Source organism: Lemur catta, chromosome X, assembly GCF_020740605.2.
Source record: "Lemur catta isolate mLemCat1 chromosome X, mLemCat1.pri, whole genome shotgun sequence".
NCBI lineage: Eukaryota > Metazoa > Chordata > Mammalia > Primates > Lemuridae > Lemur > Lemur catta.
In genome coordinates this window covers 47,022,095-47,042,990 of record NC_059155.1, presented here as the reverse complement: position 1 = coordinate 47,042,990, position 20,896 = coordinate 47,022,095, and the positions used below count along the sequence as shown (strand labels likewise).

At 56.7% G+C, this 20,896-nt stretch overlaps 1 long non-coding RNA gene across 1 annotated transcript; it reads left to right on the top strand.

The window, feature by feature from the left end:
* The first annotated feature begins 2,038 nt into the window (after nt 1-2,038).
* Nucleotides 2,039-3,342, top strand: LOC123628722. Its single transcript, XR_006731743.1, has 4 exons — nt 2,039-2,111; nt 2,383-2,616; nt 3,027-3,076; nt 3,163-3,342. It is a non-coding gene; the product is annotated as an uncharacterized LOC123628722 (long non-coding RNA).
* Nucleotides 3,343-20,896: the final 17,554 nt, after the last annotated feature.

Genomic DNA, 20,896 nt, shown 5'->3' with positions numbered 1-20,896 from the left:
AGAAGCAGGTCCCACCGGTAGAGGCGCGCTGACCACCTTTGGAAGCCCTCCCCCCGTCATCATGCCCCGGAAAGCCCGGGCCCGCGGGTACCCGAAAAGAGGCCCTAAAAGTAGGCTGAGCGTCGGCGGCAGGGATCCCCAGCGGCCCTCCGAGGAAGGCCTGGTCGAGCTGCCTTCCGACCCCGAGTCACCAGATGAGTTCGGGGAGGTACGAATGAGGGTGAGCATTTACCCCAAAGGAGGAGACCAAGGCCAACCCAGCAGCCCCGAGGAACCTGGGGACACACCTAGACACTCGAGTTTGCTTGTCAGGGAGAATACCCTTCCCATGCCCGGCCCTTTCGTGACCTCTGCTCCCAGAGGACTCACTTGATGCATGGAAAGGCAGGACGAGGGAGAGCTGCACAGCTCTTCCTCTAAGCAAATGCAGGGCGTGGTGTGGGGGAAGGCAGGGAGCAGGCCCGGCATCCCAGGAGCTGCTGCTGCTGCTGCTGTGGGCAGCCTGCCCCGGGCTGTTCCTAGGAAGAAGGTGGCCCAGGAGAAGAAGTGCCCAGGGGCTGCCTCAGACTTAGCCCTAGGGGGAGCCTTTTCTCCATGGGGGCAGAGACTCTCGGCAGTTCCCCTGGAACGAGCCACCTTCCCCCAAATCCTTGGGGTTCCACTGCTTGGGAGGTCCAAAAGATATTCCTTGCTCTCATCGGGACCCAAACAGTCCAAGCCCAGCAGGACTGGGAAGAAATCTGTGGCCAGGAAGGCAAAGCAGTCCCAGCCTGTGGGCAGAGACAATAATGACCCAAGTAGAGATCCAGTCCCAAAGGCTCAAGTGGGTAGGCCATCCTCCTCCTGTCTCCCCACACTTCCCCTCCCCATCAGAGGCATCTTTACTCTGTCCCTTGCTCAGGGCCTGTCTTTGGCAGTCCTCAGTCCCTAGGACACCCAATCGGGGTCATCTTAGTAGGGGCACACATTAAGAGAGCACTTGGTACATGCCACGCACTGTTCTTGACAGTTTGCACGTTTCCTGCCTCTTCCCCAGAGAGGAAGTGGGCTAGCAGCTGATTTCGATCGGACGATCCTTTAAAGTTTGGGCTGCAAAGCTTGGGTGCGTAGACTCCTCAGCCTCCTGACTCCTCCTTCCTAGCTGTTCCCCAAGCCTGCCTGGCAGGGGGCCTGGACTCTCTCAGCATCCCCCTGTTTTCCCTGACTCAGGGCTGCCTGCTGGCCTGAGGCCCTGAGAGAGAAAGTGCTAATAAGATTATAGCCGCTAAATTTCCCCCCTTACTGCCCAAGTCACCCCAGCCCCTGCACATACATGCTCACACCCACACGTCCTAGACAAGCTCTGAGAAATTCTTGTTTCAGATTCCAATGCCAATGCCAGGGCCACCTTGCCTGCACATGCATCGTGGAGAATTCAGCAGTGGCGACCCCAACACCAGAGGCCCCCAAGCTCCAGGAATCTCACAGGCCTCGAACTTGACCGAGAGAGTCCTCAAGCCTAGAGGCCCTGCACCCTCGAGTGAGTCTTGTGGGATTGGTAAGAGTGAAGGGGTGAGGGGTGGAGGAGGGCAGCCTCTGGCTCTGTCAATTCTGAGGGCTCAGCCTTGCTCCCAGGCTTCCCGGCCTACCCAGGCACCCCTTGCACAGGAAACGGGGTGTAGACAGGGCTGGGGTGGGATTTGTGGGGTGGGGGTGATTTGTACCACCACCCCAAACTCTGCCTCCAAAAGTACACTCGAGCCTTTTATGTTAAGTCCTGTTCAACCGCACTGTTCCTCCCAGGGGCTGGCTGTGGCTGCAGCTGTGCTAGCATCCAACCGAGAGCCACAATGCCAGCGGCCACAGGTTCACGTGGGCTGACACTGAGGAACAAGAACAGGGAAGGCAGGCCCAGAGAGAAGGTGGGAGCCGCCAGACTGAGCAGGAGCCAGTGGCCACCAGCAGATGGTGATGCTGCCTCACTTTAGAGCCAGCTGGGCCCTTTGCACCTCCAGGCTGTGAGGCTTGGAAGCTGGATTCCGTGTTCTCTTTCAGGTGACCAAGAGCCACCTGTCCATGCCCCAAGACCAGAAAGGCAACAGGAACCACTGGGAGCACAGGGCTGTCTTCGGGTAATGCCTGGTCTGGCTCCTGGAAACGGAGGTCCTGACTAGATTGTGGGAACTGTGTCCAGGTTAAACTGACGTGTTTTGTCCCCTCCTCACCCGCATCCCGCACCCCACGGAGATAGGGCACCTCCTTTCCACTGTGGATTCCTTGATGATCTGGCCACTGGGCTGTGGGCGGTGGGGGATGTAAGGGCGACAGGCAAAAGGGAGGACGATGAGATTGGAGCCCAGAATATGCTGATCATTTTTCTTCCTTTGGTGTCTGCTGTGCTAGTGTGCCGAGCTGGAGAGAGAGATAGACGACCTGAAAGAGCGATTAGGTAAGATGAACCCCAGGCTGGGGCTGGGGCAGGGGCTGGGACAGACCTAGGTGTCTTCCTGCAGGTGCTGGGCACACGGGGCAGGTATGGGCTGCAGGTGCCGGGGGCACCAGTGGGACAGATGTTCCCGTGGGGAGAAGAAGCAAGCAGGCCTGGCCCTGGAGCCTTCTGTGCATTGACAGCCAGGGGTGAGCACGGATATAAATGTATCGGCTGAGCTCCCTGTACACTTTGGCAAGGAATCCCACAGAGCTCCTTCTCTTAGCACGTTTAGGGCTACCTCGTGTATTTCCCCCTTTCCCTGCTTGGTATGCCTTCTGTGCATTTTCTTATTGTTTCTTTGCCGGTTTGTCCTTTGAACACGTTCTGAACGGTTCTGGGGTGCCCCAGTGTTTAAGAAACACTGGTATATTTTGTTCCCGTTTAGAAGACATTCCCACGTGTAATTCAGGTGGTGGCTGGGTGGGTCGGTCCCAGGGCTGACTGGACAGGGGCTGCGGAGGTTTCAGGTTGCAGGGCTAGGCGGGTCCCCCTGACACAGGGGGTGGGTTTCTGTGTCCCTATGTCTGCTGTGCCCGGTTATGTCTCTCTATTCCAGCGGCCATGAAGTGCCTCCTCGACAAGTTCCAGGCGCAGTGAAGTGAGAGAGTGAGTGTTACACATACCATACCTGTTCCAGCAAAGCTGGTGGCTTCGGGACACTGTGGCCCGACAGCGACTCTTCCGCTTCACAGGTTGAACCCAGCATCTTCCTTCCAGACCGGCAGCTGGTACCTCTGGAGCCCAGGAGCTGCGACCAAGCTGGTTCCCTACGTTTCTTCTTCACCCACGGTTTCCTCTCACCCCCTGCTCTTGCCCTCACCTCACCCGAGTTTATGGGAAATCATCAAATTAAATTAGCTCTCATATTCGCATATTCTGTGGTCTGCCCTCTTTCCTGGGAGAGGGGGCGTCACTGCAGAGGGAAGGGGTGGGGGTGCTCCTTGATTTTGTAGCATTTGAAGCCAGGTTACCTGGCACCCTGTGCTCTGCCCTGTCCCTGTGGAACGTCTCGACCAGGATCTGGGTGGCAGCCGTGCGCTCAGGCTCACCGTTGCGCCCTGGGTCTAGGCTCCGTAGGGTCCCTGCCCGGCCACATTAGGAGGCCCTGTTCATGGTTCCAACCAATGTCGTCTGATTCTGGGGTCCCAAGGTTCCCATGCAGCACCACTACCGGACCCTTCCCTTTAGCAGGAGCTAATCGACCTCCTCCCAGAGTTCCCAGCCCTCTTTCCCTTCCTCACTTGGTTCGCTGTCCTCGTTGGCCACTCTCGCCCTTCTTTTCGGTCAGCAGCATCCCTGGCCTCCTCCGTGGTTGATGCCCGGGGCCTTTCCCGCGGGGTTATTGCAACAGGTGTTAAAGAGCAGGACTGAGCTGAGCCTCCCCCTCCAGAGCCCCCACCTCCGTCTGGAGTCATTCTCTCCCTCTGGAGCCGCCACTCACACACACAGCTCGCCCGGAAGCTGGCGAATAATCCTCACTTCCTCTTTAGCCCTCACCTTGGAAACTCAGTTACCAAATCCTGTCAGTTCTCCCCCGTTAGTTTCATTGGAGGGGTGGAGGCAGGAGCCACATGCTGCGGTGTGGTGGAGCGAAAGGGGGGCTGCAGGGGACACGGAAGAATAGAGCAGGTTGGTCTCCGTGCTGCAGGTGGGGGAACTGAGTCCCTTCTGGTGCTTCGGGGCCAAGCCGGGGACACTGCCCACTGGCAGCTAGGACAGATGGCCTATGGATCAGACCTTCCACGTCCCTCAAGTCCTAGATGGACAATCGCCCCGTCTCCAGCCCGATGGGATCCGCAGGCTCGACTTGGGCAAGACCAGTTAGTTTCCAGGGCACCTGTGCATGCTAGGTCTGAATGACCTTGGACAGTCCCCGTCAGATACCATCCGGGCACCCACATGCCACAGACTCTGCTGGACGTGATGTTTCCGTGTCCCAGCTCAATCTTCCAGACTGCCTCCCGAGGCCACATGAGGTCTGTCTGAGCTCCCTGTTCTGATGTCACCCTCACTGACAGCTGGGATCGCCTCCTTCCTTCAGCGAGGGTCCCGGGCTGGGCGGGCCTGACACTCAGAGGGACAGACTCCTGTGTGGGTGAGGTGAGTGCAGGTTCCGCCAGCTCCCATCGCCCAGAGACTGGGTGTTCACCAGACAAAGAGGGCACAAGTGCAGAAACCATCCGGGGTTAGCGTGTGCAGGGAGGGATGGTCTGTCTGTGTGTCTGTCTGCGTGCCTGTGGATCTAATCGGGGATGATCTCCCTGGAGGGAGAAAGAGCTGATTGAGGGAGCGGGGGCAGTGTGGTCAAGGATCCGTAAGGGATGAAAACAGCCAAAGCAAGGGTGGGATGTCCCTTTCACAAGAGGTGTCCTTCAAGTCCGAAAAACACACAGGAGCGCACAGAGTGGGATGAGGTGGAAGGGGCCAAGCCCAGTGACGGGCACCAGGGCTCTGAGAGTGCTGCAGTCCCCGCAGCAGGCTCTTGATCCTGTGTGCCATGAATATGATGTCTCGAAAGTCCTGTGCGTGTGGGTGGCATGACAACGTGAAGGCTGGCTACCTGGGAGTCGGTGGGACGTGCCTCCCCTGTGAAGCAAAGGGCTCCCGTGGGAGACTGCCACGTTGTGAGCTGACGGAGACACGGGTAGCATGGGCGCGGTGAGGATGGAAACTAGGGAAGAGGGACTGCCCTGGGAAATCTACTCAGCCGTGGTACCAGCCCTCCCCCTATTCCCACTCTGCCTCCCTTCTGTGCCGGCTGGTACGAGCTCAGGGAGACGGCCCATCACACGTGTGGTGGGACCATCACAGACCTCAGAGGCGGAAAGGAACATGAGTGGGGACTTAAACCATCCGCTTCAAACCCTCACTTGAGAGGGTGGGCTTGATTCCGCAGGCTGAGCCTTTGACCCTGACCCCAGTGGTTCTTTCGTAGAAGGAGAACAGAGCGGGCTGGCGTCTGGGTGCAGACTCTGACACAGATTTTCAGCTTCGGATTCTGACACCTACAGAGCCTAGACGGAGCGTGCTACAGTGACTCTGAGCACCGGGCTGCCACCCAGATCCTGGCCCAGGCGCTGCATGGTAAGCTGGTGGAGCACTGGGTGCTAGGGTACCGAGCTTCAAATGCTGAAAATGGAGCCGGACCCCTACCCATCGCCTCTCCGGAAACGACCCTGCCCCGAGAAACCAGGCCGACCACAGAATATAACAATATGAGACCTACTTTAATTTGATAATTTGATGTAAGCTGGGCTGAGGTGAGGGCAAGAGCAGACAGCAAGAGGAATCGGTGGCAGAAGAAACGGAGGGAACCACCTTGGTCGTAGCTCCGGGGCTCCAAAGGTACCAGCTGCTGCTCTGGTAGGAAGATTCTGGGCAGAACCAATCAAACAGAGCAGAGTCAGGGTCGAGCCACAGCCCCCCGAAGCCACCAGCTTTGCGGGAACAGGTATGGTATGTGTAACACTCACTCACTCATTTCCAAGGGCCTGGAACTTGTCAACGAGGCACTGCATGGTCGCTGGAATAGAGAGGCATAACCGGGCACAGCAGACATAGGGACACATAAACCAACCCCCCTGTCCCTGGGGGGAACCTGCCGAGCCCTGCAACCTGAAACCTCAGCAGCCCCTGTCCACTCACCCAGACCCTGGGACCGACCGAGCCACCCACCACCTCAATTACACGTGGGAGTGTCTTCAAAGTTGGAACAGAATATAGCAGTGTTTCGTCAATGCTGGGGCACCCCAGAACCATCCAGAAGGTTTTAAAAGGACAAATAAGGAAAGAAACAACAACAAAACCCGTACAAGCCATACCCAGCAGGGAAAGGGGGAAATACACGAGGTAGCGCTAAACGTGCTAAGAGAAGGAGCTCTGTGGGATTCCTTGGCAAAGTGTACACAGAGCGCAGCCGATACATTTGTATCCCTGCTCACCCCTGGCTGTCAATGCACAGAAGGCTCCAGGGCCAGGACTGCTTGGTTCTCCTCCCCACGGGAACGTCGGTCACACTGATGTTGCCAGTACCTACAAAACATCCCTGACCCGTGTCCCCAGCATCTGCAGGAAGATACTGTGGTCTGTCCCAGCCCCTGCCCCAGCCCGAGCCAGGGGTTCATCATACCTAGTCGCTGTTTGAGGTTGTCGATCTCTCTCTGCAGCACGGCACACTAGCCCAGCGGACACTGGAGAAAGAGAAACGATCACTACATTCTGGGCTCCTCCCTCCTTTTCCTCCTTCTCGCCTGTGGCCCTTACATCCGCCACCGCCCACAGCCCAGTGGCCAGACCACCAAGGAATCCTCAGTGGAAACGAGTCGCCCCCACTGCGTGGGACGTGGGATGCGAGGGATGAGGGATGCAAGGAAGCATTGGACGACACAGAAGTCAGCTTAACCTGGACACGGTTCCCACCATCTAATCAGGACCTGGGTTTCCAGGAGCCAGTCCAGGCATTACCTCAGGACAGTCCTGTGCTCCTGGTGGGTGCTGCTGCCTTTCCGGTCTTGGGGCATGGACAGGTGGCTCCTGATCACCTGAAAGAGAACACGGAATCCAGCTTCCAAGCCTCACAGCCTGGAGGTGCAAAGGGCCCAGCTGGCTCTAAAGTGAGGCAGCATCTCCCTCTCCTGGCGGCCACTGGCTCCTGCTCGGCCCAGCAGCTGCCACCTTCTCTCTGGGCCTGCCTTCCCTGTTCCTGTTCCCCAGTGTCAGCCCTTCTGAGCCTGTGGCCCCTGGGATTGTGGCTCTGGGTTGGATGCTAGCACAGCTGCAGCCACACCCAGCCCTTGGGAGGATCACTGTGGTTGAAGAGGACTTAACATAAAAGGCTCTGCTCTGCTGAGAGTCTACTTCTAGAGTCAGAGTTTGGGGTGGTGGTATGAATCATCCCCATCCACAAGTCCCACCCCAGCCTTGTCTACACCCCGTTTCCTGTCAAACAGGTGCCTGGATAGGCAGGGAATCCCTGGAGTAAGGCTGAGCCCCCAGAAGTGACAGAGGTAGAGGCTGCCTTCCTCCACCCCTCTCCCCTACACTCCTTCCAAACCCACAAGACTCACTGGAGGGTGCAGGGCCTCTGGGCGTGACGCCTCCCTGGCTCAGGGCAGTGGTCTGTCAGTTTCCTGGAGCTGGAGGGGCAACGGTGTTGGGGTCATCACTGCTGAATTCTCCATGATGCATGTGCAGGCAGGTCTGCCCTGGACTGGGCCTTGGAAGCGGAAAGAAAATTTTCCCAGCGCTGGGCTAGGGCATGTGGGTGTGAGTATGTATGTACAGGGGCAAGGAGAGAGGAGGCCAGAATATGGTGATCATTTCTCTTCCTCCGGCGTCCACTGCGCTAGTGTGCCATGCTGCAGAGAGAGATAGACGATCTTAAAGAGCGACTAGGTATGATGAATCCCTGGCTCGGTCTGGAGCCGGGGCTGGGACAGACCACAGTATCTTCCTGCAGATGCTGGGGACGTGGAGCAGGGATGGGCTGTACGTACTGGTAACATCAGTGGGAGCAAGGTTCCCCTGGGGAGGAAAACCAAGAAGTCCTGTCCCTGGAGCCTTCTATGCATTGACAGCCAGGGGTGAGCACAGATAAAAATGTATCGGCTGAGCTCTGTGTACACTTTGCCAAGGAATCCCACAGAGCTCCTTCTCTTAGCATGTTTAGCTCTACCTCATTAATTTCCCCCTTTCTCTGGTTGGTAGGGCTTGTACTGGTTTTGTTGTTCCCTTTCCTTGTTTGTCCTTTTAACACCTTCTGAAGGGTTCTGGGGTGCCCCATCGTTGACGTAAAACTGGTATATTTTGTTCCCGTTTAGAAGACACTCCCACGTGTAATTCAGGTGCTGGGTGGGTGGGTCGGTCCCAGGGCTGACTGGACAGGGGCTGCTGAGGTTTCAGGTTGCAGGGCTAGGCGGGTCCCCTGGGTCAGGGGGTGGGTTTCTGTATCCCTATGTCTGCTGTGCCCGGTTATGCCTCTGTATTCCAGGGAACATGGAGTGCCTTGTTGACAAGTTCCAGGATCTTTGAAGTGAGGGTTACACATACCATACCTGTTCCCGCAAAGGTAGTGTCTTTGGGGGGCTGTGGCCCGACCCTGACTCTGCTCTGTTGGAGAGGTTGAACCCAGAATCTTCCTACCAGACCAGCAGCTGGTACCTTTGGAGCCCAGGAACTGCGACCAAGCTGGGTCCCTCTGTTTCTTCTTCTGCCACCAATTCCTCTTGCTCTCTGCTCTTGCCCTCACCTCAGCCCAGCTTACAGCAAATTATCACATTAAAGTAGGTCTGGTATTATCATATTCCGTGGTCTGCCTGGTTTTTAGGGCGAGAGGTCGTTGCAGGGGAGGCGATGGGTAGGGGTCCTGCTCCATTTTCGAGCAGTTGAAGCCCAGTTTCCTAGCACCCTGTGCTCCACCAGCTTACCATGCAGCGCCTGGGCCAGGATCTGGGTGGCAGCCCAGTGCTCAGACTCACTGTAGAACGCTCCGTCTAGGCTCTGTAGGTGTCAGAATCCCAAGTTGAAAATCTGTGCCAGAGTCTGCACCCAGACGCCAGCCCGCTCTGTTCTCCTTCTACGAAAGAACCACTGGGGTCAGGGTCAAAGGTTCAGCCTGCGGAATCAAGCCCACCCTCTCAAGTGAGGGTTTGAAGCGGATGGTTTAAGTCCCCACTCATGTTCCTTTCCGCCTCTGAGGTCTGTGATGGTCCCACCACACGTGTGATGGGCCGTCTCCCTGAGCTCGTACCAGCCGGCACAGAAGGGAGGCAGAGTGGGAATAGGGGGAGGGCTGGTACCACGGCTGAGTAGATTTCCCAGGGCAGTCCCTCTTCCCTAGTTTCCATCCTCACCGCGCCCATGCTACCCGTGTCTCCGTCAGCTCACAACGTGGCAGTCTCCCACGGGAGCCCTTTGCTTCACAGGGGAGGCACGTCCCACCGACTCCCAGGTAGCCAGCCTTCACGTTGTCATGCCACCCACACGCACAGGACTTTCGAGACATCATATTCATCGCACACAGGATCAAGAGCCTGCTGCGGGGACTGCAGCACTCTCAGAGCCCTGGTGCCCGTCACTGGGCTTGGCCCCTTCCACCTCATCCCACTCTGTGCGCTCCTGTGTGTTTTTCGGACTTGAAGGACACCTCTTGTGAAAGGGACATCCCACCCTTGCTTTGGCTGTTTTCATCCCTTACGGATCCTTGACCACACTGCCCCCGCTCCCTCAATCAGGTCTCTCCCTCCAGGGAGATCATCCCCGATTAGATCCACAGGCACGCAGACAGACACACAGACAGACCATCCCTCCCTGCACACGCTAACCCCGGATGGTTTCTGCACTTGTGCCCTCTTTGTCTGGTGAACACCCAGTCTCTGGGCGATGGGAGCTGGCGGAACCTGCACTCACCTCACCCACACAGGAGTCTGTCCCTCTGAGTGTCAGGCCCGCCCAGCCCGGGACCCTCGCTGAAGGAAGGAGGCGATCCCAGCTGTCAGTGAGGGTGACATCAGAACAGGGAGCTCAGACAGACCTCATGTGGCCTCGGGAGGCAGTCTGGAAGATTGAGCTGGGACACGGAAACATCGCGTCCAGCAGAGTCTGTGGCATGGGGGTGCCCGGATGGTATGTGACGGGGACTGTCCAAGGACATTCAGACCTAGCATGCACAGGTGCCCTGGAAACTAACTGGCCTTGCCCAAGTGGAGTCTGCGGAGCCCATCGGGCTGGAGAAGGGGCGATTGTCCATCTAGGACTTGAGGGACGTGGATGGTCTGATCCATAGGCCATCTGTCCAAGCTGCCAGCTGGCAGTGTCCCCCGGGTTGGCCCCGAGGCGCCAGTAGGGACTCAGTTCCCCCACCTGCAGCCCAGAGACCAACCTGCTCTCTTCTTCCTTGTTCCCTGCAGCCCCCCTTTCGCTCCACCACGCCCCAGGATGTGGCTCCTGCCTCCACCCCTCCACTGAAGCTAAGGCGGGAGATCTGACAGGATTTGGTAACTGAGTTTCCAAGGTGAGGGCTAAAGAGGAAGTGAGGATGATGTGCCAGTTTCCGGGCGAGCTGTGCGTGTGAGTGGCGGCTCCAGAGGGAGAGAATGACTCCAGAAGGAGGCCCGGGCTCCGGAGGGGGAGGCTCAGCTCAACCCTGCTCTTTAACACCTGTTGCAATAACCCCGCCGGAAAGGCCCCGGGCATCAACCACGGAGGAGACCAGGGATGCTGCTGACCGAAAAGAAGGGCGAGAGTGGCCAACGAGGACAGCGAACCAAGTGAGGAAGGGAAAGAGGGCTGGGAACTCTGGTAGGAGGTCGATTAGGTCCTGCTAAAGGGGAGGGTCCGGTAGCGATGCAGCATGGGAACCATGAGACCCCAGAATCAGACGACATTGGTTGGGACTATAAACAGGGCATCTTAATGTGGCCGGGCAGGGACCCTACGGAGCCTAGACCCAGGGCGCTACGGTGAGCCTGAGCGCAGGGCTGCCACCCAGACCGTGGTCGGGACGCTCCACAGGGACAGGGCAGAGCACAGGGTCCCAGGTAACCTGGCTTCAAATGCTCCAAAATCGAGGAGCACCCCCACCCCTTCCCTCTGCAGTGACACTACCTCCCGGAAGAAAGAGGGCAGACCACAGGATATGCGAATCTGAGAGCTAATTTAATTTGATAATTTGCCATGAACTCGGGTGAGGTGAGGGCAAGAGCAGGGGGTGAGAGGAAGCCGTGGCTGAGGAAGAAACAAAGGGAACCAGCTTGGTCGCAGCTCCCCGGCTCCACAGGTACGAGCTGCCGGTCTGGTAGGAAGATGCTGGGTTCAACCTGTCAAACACAGCAGAGTCAGTGTCGGGCCACAGCCCCCCGAAGCCAGCAGCTTTGCTGGAACAGGTATGGTATGTGTAACACTCACTCTCTCACTTCAAAGGGCGTGCAAATTTTTAAGGACACTCTCCACGACCGCTGGAAAAGAGAGACATAACCGGGCACAACACACACAGGGGTACAGAAACCACCCCCTGTCCCCGGGAGGACCCTCCTAGCCCTGCAACCGGAAACGTCCGCAGCCCCTGTCCAGTCAGCCCTGGGACCGACTCACCCACCCACCACCTGAATTAAATGTGGGAATGTCTGGTAAACCTGAACAAAATGTACCATCCAGCGATTCGCCAACGCTGGGGCACCCCAGAACCGTTCAGAACATGTTCAAAGGACAAAGAAGCAAGGAAACTACAAAAAACCCCTACAAGCCACACAAAGCAGGGAAAGGGGGAAATACACGAGGTAGCGCTAAACGTGCTAAGACAAGGAGCTCTGTGGAATTCCTTGGCAAAGTGTACACAGAGCGCAGCCAATAGGTTTGTATCCGTGCTCACCTCTGTCAATGCACAGAAGGTTCTAGGGCCAGGCCTGCTTGGTTCCTCTCCCCACGGGAACCTCGGTCCCACTGATGCCGGCGTCACCTGGAGCCCTTCCCCGCCCCGTGTCTCCAGTAGCCACAGGCAGACACCTAGGTCTGTCCCAGTCCCTGCCCCAGCCCGAGCCAGGGGTTTCTCATACCTAGTCTCTCCTTAGGGTCGTCTATCTCTCTCTCCAGCTCAGCACACTAGCGCAGCAGACACCAAAGGAAGAGAAATGATCACCATACTCTGGCCTCCTCTCTCCTTGTCCTCCCTCTGACCCGTGGCCCTTACATCCCCCACCGCCCACATCCAGTGGCCAGATCATCAAGGAATCCTCAGTGGAAAGGAGGTGCTCTTTCACTGTGGGGTGCGGGATGCGGGTGAGGAGGGGACGAGACACAAGTCAGTTTAACCTGGACACGGTTCCCACCATCTAGTCAGGACCTGGGTTTCCAGGAGACAGACCAGGCATTACCCGAGGACAGTCCTGTGCTCCCGGTGGTTGCTGCTGCCTTTCCGGTCTTGGGGCATGGACAGGTGGCTCCTGATCACCTGAAAGAGAACACGGAATCCAGCTTCCAAGCCTCACAGCCTGGAGGTGCAAAGGGGCCGAGCTGGCTCTAAAGTGAGGCAGCATCTCCCTCTGCTGGCGGCCACTGGCTCCTGCTCGGCCCAGCAGCTGCCACCTTCTCTCTGGGCCTGCCTTCCCTATTCCTGTTCCCCAGTGTCAGCCCTTCTGAGCCTGTGGCCCCTGGGATTGTGGCTCTGGGTTGGATGCTAGCACAGCTGCAGCCACACCCAGCCCTTGGGAGGATCACTGTGGTTGAAGAGGACTTAACATAAAAGGCTCTGCCCTGCTGAGAGTCTACTTCTAGAGTCAGAGTTTGGGGTGGTGGTATGAATCATCCCCATCCACAAGTCCCACCCCAGCCTTGTCTACACCCCGATTCCTGTCGAACAGCTGCCTGGGTAGGCAGGGAATCCCTGGAGTAAGGCTGAGCCCCCAGAAGTGACAGAGGTAGAGGCTGCCCTCCTCCACCCCTCTCCCCTACACTCCTTCCAAACCCACAAGACTCACTGGAGGGTGCAGGGCCTCTGGGCATGACGCCTCCCTGGCTCAGGGCAGTGGTCTGTCAGTTTCCTGGAGCTGGAGGGGCAACGGTGTTGGGGTCATCACTGCTGAATTCTCCATGATGCATGTGCAGGCAGGTCTGCCCTGGACTGGGCCTTGGAAGCGGAAAGAAAATTTTCCCAGCGCTGGGCTAGGGCATGTGGGTGTGAGTATGTATGTACAGGGGCAAGGAGAGAGGAGGCCAGAATATGGTGATCATTTCTCTTCCTCCGGCGTCCACTGTGCTAGTGTGCCATGCTGCAGAGAGAGATAGACGATCTTAAAGAGCGACTAGGTATGATGAATCCCTGGCTCGGTCTGGAGCCGGGGCTGGGACAGACCACAGTATCTTCCTGCAGATGCTGGGGACATGGAGCAGGGATGGGCTGTACGTACTGGTAACATCATTGGGAGCAAGGTTCCCCTGGGGAGGAGAACCAAGAAGTCCTGTCCCTGGAGCCTTCTATGCATTGACAGCCAGGGGTGAGCACAGATAAAAATGTGTCTGCTGAGCTCTGTGTACACTTTGCCAAGGAATCCCACAGAGCTCCTTCTCTTAGCATGTTTAGCTCTACCTCATTTATTTACCCCTTTCTCTGGTTGGTAGGGCTTGTACTGGTTTTGTTGTTCCCTTTCCTTGTTTGTCCTTTTAACACCTTCTGAAGGGTTCTGGGGTGCCCCATCGTTGACGTAAAACTGGTATATTTTGTTCCCATTTAGAAGACACTCCCACGTGTAATTCAGGTGGTGGGTGGGTGGGTCGGTCCCAGGGCTGACTGGACAGGGGCTGCTGAGGTTTCAGGTTGCAGGGCTAGGCGGGTCCCCTTGGTCAGGGGGTGGGTTTCTGTATCCCTATGTCTGCTGTGCCCGGTTATGCCTCTCTATTCCAGCGGCCATGCAGTGCCTCATTGACAACTTCGAGGACCTTGAAGTGAGTGTTACACATACCATACCTGTTCCCGCAAAGGTAGTGGCTTTGGGGGGCTGTGGCCCGACCCTGACTCTGCTCTGTTTGACACGTTGAACCCAGCATCTTCCTACCAGACCAGCAGCTGGTACCTTTGGAGCCCAGGAACTGTGACCAAGCTGGGTCCCTCTGTTTCTTCTTCTGCCACCGATTCCTCTTGCTGTCTGCTCTCGCCCTCACCTCAGCCCAGCTTACAACAAATTATCACATTAAAGTAGGTCTGGTATTATCATATTCCATGGTCTGCCTGGTTTCTGGGGGGAGAGGTCATTGCAGGGGAGGCGATGTGTAGGGGTCCTGCTCCATTTTGGAGCAGTTGAAGCCCGGTTCCCTAGCACCCTGTGCTCCACCAGCTTACCATGCAGCGCCTGGGCCAGGATCTGGGTGGCAGCCCTGGTGCTCAGACTCACTGTAGCACGCTCCGTCCAGTCTCTGTAGGTAGCAGAATCCCAAGTTGAAAGCCTCTGCTCTTTAACACCTGTTGCAATAACCCCGCAGGAAAGGCCCCGGGCATCAACCACGGAGGAGACCAGGGATGCTGCTGACAAAAAAGAAGGGCGAGAGTGGCCAACGAGGACAGCGAACCAAGTGAGGAAGGGAAAGAGGGCTGGGAACTCTGGGAGGAGGTCGATTAGGTCCTGTTAAAGGGGAGGGGCCGGTAGCGGTGCAGCATGGGAGCCATGAGACCGCAGAATCAGACGACATTGGTTGGGACCATGAACAGGGCCTCCTAATGTGGCCGGGCAGGGACCCTACGGAGCCTAGACCCAGGGCGCTACGGTGAGCCTGAGCGCAGGGCTGCCACCCAGATCCTGGTCGAGACGCCCCACAGGGACAGCGCAGAGCACAGGGTCCCAGGTAACCTGGCTTCAAAAGCTCCAAAATCGAGGAGCACCCCCACCCATTCCCTCTGCAGTGACACTACCTCCCGGAAGAAAGAGGGCAGACCACAGAATATGCGAATATGAGAGGTATTTTATTTTGATAATTTCCTGTAAACTCAGGTGAGGTCAGGGCAAGAGCAGGGGGCTAGAAGAAGCCGTGGCTGAAGAAGAAACAAAGGGAACCAGGCTGGTCGCAGCTCGCCGGCTCCAGAGGTACCAGCTGTTGGTCTGGTAGGAAGATGCTGGGTTCAACCTGTCAAACAGAGCAGAGTCAGGGTCGGGCCACAGCCCCCCAAACCCACCAGCTTTGCGGGAACAGGCATGGTATGTGTAACACTCACTCTCTCACTTCAAAGGGCGTGCAACTTTTTAAGGACACTCTCCACGACCGCTGGAAAACAGAGGCATAACCGGGCACAACACACATAGGGATACAGAAACCACCCCCTGTCCCCGGGAGGACCCTCCTAGCCCTGCAACCGGAAACCTCAGCAGCCCCTGTCCAGTCATCCCTGTGACCGACCCACCCACCCACCACCTGAATTACACGTGGGAGTGTCTTGTAAACGGGAACAAAATATACCAGTGTTTCTCAAACACTGGGGTCCACGAGAACTGTTCAGAATGTGTTCAAAGGACAAACAAGCAAAGAAACAACAACAAAACCCGTACAAGCCATACTAAGCAGAGAAATGGGGAAATAAATGAGGTAGCACTAAATGTGCTATGTGAAGGAGCTCTGTAGTATGCCTAGGCAAAGTGTACACAGAGCTCAGCCGATACAATTTTATCCGTGCCCACCCTGGCTGTAAATGCACAGAAGGCTCCAGGGCGAGCACTGCTTGGTTCTCCTCCCCATGGGGACGTTGGTCCCACTGATGTCGCCAGTACCTACAGCACATCCATGCCCCGTGTCCCCAGCATCTGCAGGAAGATACTGTGGTCTGTCCCAGCCCCTGTTCCCAGCCCCAGCCAGGGGTCCATCATACCTAGTCGCTCTTTAAGTTGGTCTCTGTCTCTCCGCAGCAGAGCACACTAGCCCAGTGAACACCGGAGGGAGAGAAACGGTGAGTATACTCTGCCCTCCTCTCTCCTTGTCCTCCCTCTCGCCCGGGGCCCTTACATCCCCCACCACCCACAGCCCAGTGGCCAGACCACCAAGGAATCCTCAGTGGAAACGCGTCGCCCCCACTGCGTGGGACGCGGGATGCGAGGGATGAGGGATGCAAGGAAGCAGTGGACGACACAGAAGTCAGCTTAACCCAGACACGGTTCCCACCATCTAGTCAGGACCTCCGTTTCCAGGAGACAGACCAGGCATTACCCGAGGACAGCCCTGTGCTCCCGGTGGTTGCTGCTGCCTTTCCGGTCTTGGGGCATGGACAGGTGGCTCCTGATCACCTGAAAGAGAACACGGAATCCAGCTTCCAAGCCTCACAGCCTGGAGGTGCCAAGGGCCCAGCTGGCTCTAAAGTGAGGCAGCATCACCCTCTGCTGGCGGCCACTGGCTCCTGCTCGGCCCAGCAGCTGCCACCTTCTCTCTGGGCCTGCCTTCCCTGTTCCTGTTCCCCAGTGTCAGCCCTTCTGAGCCTGTGGCCCCTGGGATTGTGGCTCTGGGTTGGATGCTAGCACAGCTGCAGCCACAGCCAGCCTCTCGGAGGAACAGTGTGGTTGAAGAGGACTTAACATAAAAGGCTCTGCTCTGCTGAGAGTTTACTTTTGGAGGCAGAGTTTGGGGTGGTGGTACAAATCACCCCCATCCCACATTCCCACCCCAGCACTGTCGACATTCGTTTCCTGTGGAAGAGGTGCCTGGCTAGCCCGGAAAGCCTAGGAGCAAAGCTGAGCCCCCAGAAGTGACAGAGCCAGAGGCTGCACTCCTCCACCCCTCTCCCCTCCACTCCACCAAACCCACAAGACTCACTGGAGGGTGCAGGGCCTCTGGGCGTGACGCCTCCCTGGCTCAAGGCCGTGGCCTGTGAGTTTCCTGGAACCTGGAAGCCTCTGGTATTGGGGTCGCCACTGCTGAATTCTCTACGATGTATGTGCAGGCATGGTGGCCCTGACCTGGGCGTTGGAAGCTGAAACAAAAATATCTCAGAGCTGGGCTGGGTCGTGTGGGTGTGAGCATGTATGTGCAGGGGCTCGGGTGAGGTAAGCAGCAAGGAGGGGAATTCGGAAGCCATAATCTTATTAGCACTTTCTCCCTCAGTCAGTCCCAGGCCAGCAGGCAGCGCTGAGCCAGGTAAAACAGGGGCATGCTAAGGCAGTCCAGGCCCCCTGCCAGGCAGGCTTGGGGAATGGCTAGGAATGATGAATCAGGAGGTTGATGAGTCTAGACTTCCAAGCTTTGCAGCCCAATCTTTAAAGGGTCGTCCCATCAAGCCCAGCCCCTCTTTCGGAAAGAGGCAGGAAACATGCAAAGTGTCAAGTACACAGCCTGGCGCATACTAAGTGCTCTCTTAACCTTTGCCCCTGCTAAGATGACCCTGATTGGGCCTCCTAATGATCGTGGACTCCCAAGGACAGCTCCTGAGCAAGCGACAGAATATAGATGCCTGAGCCGGGGAGGGGAAGTGTGGGGAGACAGGAGGAGGATGGCCTACTCACATGGGCCTTTGAGCGTGGGTCTCTACTTGGGTCATGATCGTCTCTGGCCACAGGCTTGGAATCCTTTGCCTTCCTCGCCCCAGATTTCTTCCCAGTGCTGCTGTGCTTGGAGTGTTTGGGTCCGGACGAGACCAAGGAGTAGCTCTTGGATTTCCCGAGCAGCCCAACACCAGCGATTGGGGGCAGGGTGACTGGTTTCAGGGGAACTGCTGAGAGTCTCTGCCCCCATGGAGGAAAGGCTCTCCCCAGGGCCAATTTTGAGGCAGCCCCTGGGCACTTCTTCTCCTGGGCCACCTTCTTCCTGGAAACAGCCTGGGGCAGGCCGCCCACAGCAGCACTAGCAGCTCCTGGGAAGCTGGGCCTGCTGCCTGCCTTCCCCAACACCACACCCTGAATTGTCTTAGAGAAAGAGCCGTGCAGCTCTCCCACGGCCTGCCTTTCCCTGCCTGAAGCCAGTCCCCGGGGAGCAGAGGTCAAGAAAGAACCTGGCATGGGAAGTGTCTTCTTCCTCACAAGCAAACTTGAGTGTCTGGGTGTGTCCCCAGGTTGCTCGGGGCTGCCGGGCTCGCCTTGGACTCCTCGTTTGGCTTGGACTCCTCCTTTGGGGTAAATGCTCACCCTCATCGGTATCTCCCTGAACTCAGCTGGTGACTCGGGGTTGGAAGGCAGCTCGACCAGGCATTCCATGGAGGGCCGCTGGGGATCCCTGCCGCCCATGCTCAGCCTACTTTTAGGGCCTCTTTTCGGGTTCCCCCGGGCCCAGAATTTCCGGGGCACGATGGAGGTGGGACGGGAGGCAGACATGGTCAGCGCGGCTCTAACACTGAGCCCTGCCCCTAGGTCCGGCCAAAGAGTGGACATTTGGGCCTCGTGGCCTACTGATGATGGCTGTCTGCGGAAGGCCCGGATATCCAACTCGCTCAGCGGCTGCACGATGGCCACACATTCGTCAGCCTGGAGGGACTCGTAGTCCAGATCGTCCCACATCTGGTCAGTCGGGGTGCCGGGCCGGCCTTCCCGGCCCCAAAGCACGCCCCTTCCGTCCTCCTCATCGTCGTCCAAGCCCTCGGGGTCTGCAAGTGCGCCCTGGCCCTCGCCGCCCCGCGGCGCCCCCAGATCCAGGTCTAGGCCGGGGCCCCGCGCTCCGGGGCTGGCCGGGCAGACGCTGGCCTGCTCCCCGCCCTCCAGGCCGAAAGCGGCCCCCGAAACAGACACCTCATCGGAGGAACTCATGTCGCTGCTTCGATCAGTCCAGTTTGTGGGCAGAGGGCTGCCCTTGTCACAGCAGGAGAGCCCCGGACACACCCACCTTGGCAGCAGCCAAGACAAAGAACGTGTCTGCCCCTCAGGAGCCACATGAGATGGCCTCCAACAGCGCGGCCCTTGCTCAACGCCCGCCTTCTCAACCCCACGGCCTTCTCATTGGTTGGCTTCTGCGCCCGCTCAACGCCGCTGCCTTCTCATTGGTTCGCATCTCCCAGCCCCCGCTAACCAGCGCAGCCCTTGTTTGGCCGTCTCTCGGGCCCCAACCAATAGGGGACGGCGGCGTTTGGTTTGCCCCGAGGCCAGTCCTTTGGCTCCTTGGAAGCCCGCTGGCTCACAGGGTCTTGGCCTCGGGCTCTCGTCCCAGCTCTTTCTCGCTGTCCCTCTGTCGGGCATCTGCTTTCACACTGAGAGCCACGTGTCTCAGCCTCAGTTTCCCATCTGTAAAGTGGGCTAAATAACAGCACCTAGCTCAGGGGTTTGTGAGGGTCACTGGTGGATGTGAAGCAGCCAGCGCAGAGAGGATTTGCAGGGCTTTATTCCCCAACACTTGCCACCCGTGAGGAAGCCCGCAGTCAGTAATCGGAGCTTTTATGGTTTTCTTTTCCACGTCTTTGAAACATTCCCTTGCTGCTTCTCAGATTGGATAATTTCAGTTGACCCTTCTTGAAGTTCACTGATTCTTTGCCTACTCAAAACTACAGTTGGCCCCCTTGGTGGGTTTTTCATTTCAGTTATTGCACGTTCAGCTCCAAAATTGTGGTTCGGTTCCTTTGTGTAGTTAGTGTCTTTTTATCGATAGTGTCTATGTGGTCATGTAGTATTCTTCTGGTTTGATTTAGCTCTTTGAGCATATTTGAGACAATCGAGTTAACCTCTTTGTCTACTACGTCCAACATCTGTCCTTCCTCAAGCACAGTTTCTCTTAATATCTTCCGTGAATTAGGCATACTCGTGGGGGGGTATTTTTTATTTTTTGCATGCTAAGTTTGTTGTTAAAAACGACATTTTGGGTATTGTAATATGGTAACTCTGGGCATCATATTCCAGGGTTGTTTATTTTCTTTCCTGGTGTGGGATGTAGCTGTTTATTTGTTGTGTTCTAAACTATTTTTGTAATTTGTATTCTTTGTCAGGTTTGATATCTGAGGTGGGAAGGGAGGATGAAGAAGAGAAGGAGGAGAAGGAAGCAGAAAGAAGAACAACAAAAACCTCTTGCAGTCTTTGCACATTTGTTCTATGCTTAGAGATTTGGTGAGTGCTCAGCCAGGCCATTTAAAACTCCGAGTTAGCCTTCACTTCTTGCTTGCGCTGAGACAAGAGAGCAGCCAGACTTGAAAGTTTAGGTCCTTTTCAGGACCTCTCTAAGCATGCATCCAGCCCTGGACACGCACATGGCTTTCTGAATTCCCCAGTGAACATGGACAATTTTGAATGATCTAATTTCCCCCTCTCCCCAGCTTTTCCTCCTAAGCTTTGAGCACTCTTCTGAATGAATTAACTATAATTTTTTGCTGCTAGAAGCTTCAGACTGTTTGCCTTACAATGTTTTAAAGGAATATGTGCCAGTTTTTCTTCCTGAGTGAGTTCTGAATAAGGTGCATCAGCCCTTTGGCTAGCCCCGGACAGATTGGGACAGACAAAATTCTTTCAGGTAAGCCAGCTGGGCTCTCTTCAGAAGCAGGGACCAGAGTGTCACACTGGGAATGTAGACTGTGAGCCAGCTGGGGTCCCAGGGTATGGAGGAATAAAAATGCCACAATTCTTATATAGAGTTCTTAAATTGCCCCTTTCCTGGTTAAGCATTTACCTGGTTGCTGTAAAGCTTAATTAGTTTCCAGAATTCTAATAAAGTTGATTTTCATAGTTTTTGCTTGCTTGTTTGATGTTTTCATAGAGGGACTGATCATTGGAGATATGTGCTTCCCTATGTTTACAGATGTTGTTCATGCAAACAAAGCGCTCTGGTCCCTATGGTTTGGGGCCAGAGAGGCGGCCAAACACGGGGCGCGCCGGATGGTGGGGGCTGAGGGAAGCAAACCCATGAGAAGGCCGCGGCCTGCAGAAACCGGGTGTGGAGCACACTAGGAAGCCGCGCATTGTTGCGGGCCGTCTGCTGTGGCTCCTTAGGCAACGGCGCCCCCGTTGGCCTCTCTGCTGGTGAGGCGGGCGTGTGCGGGGCTCTCCTGGCTTCACA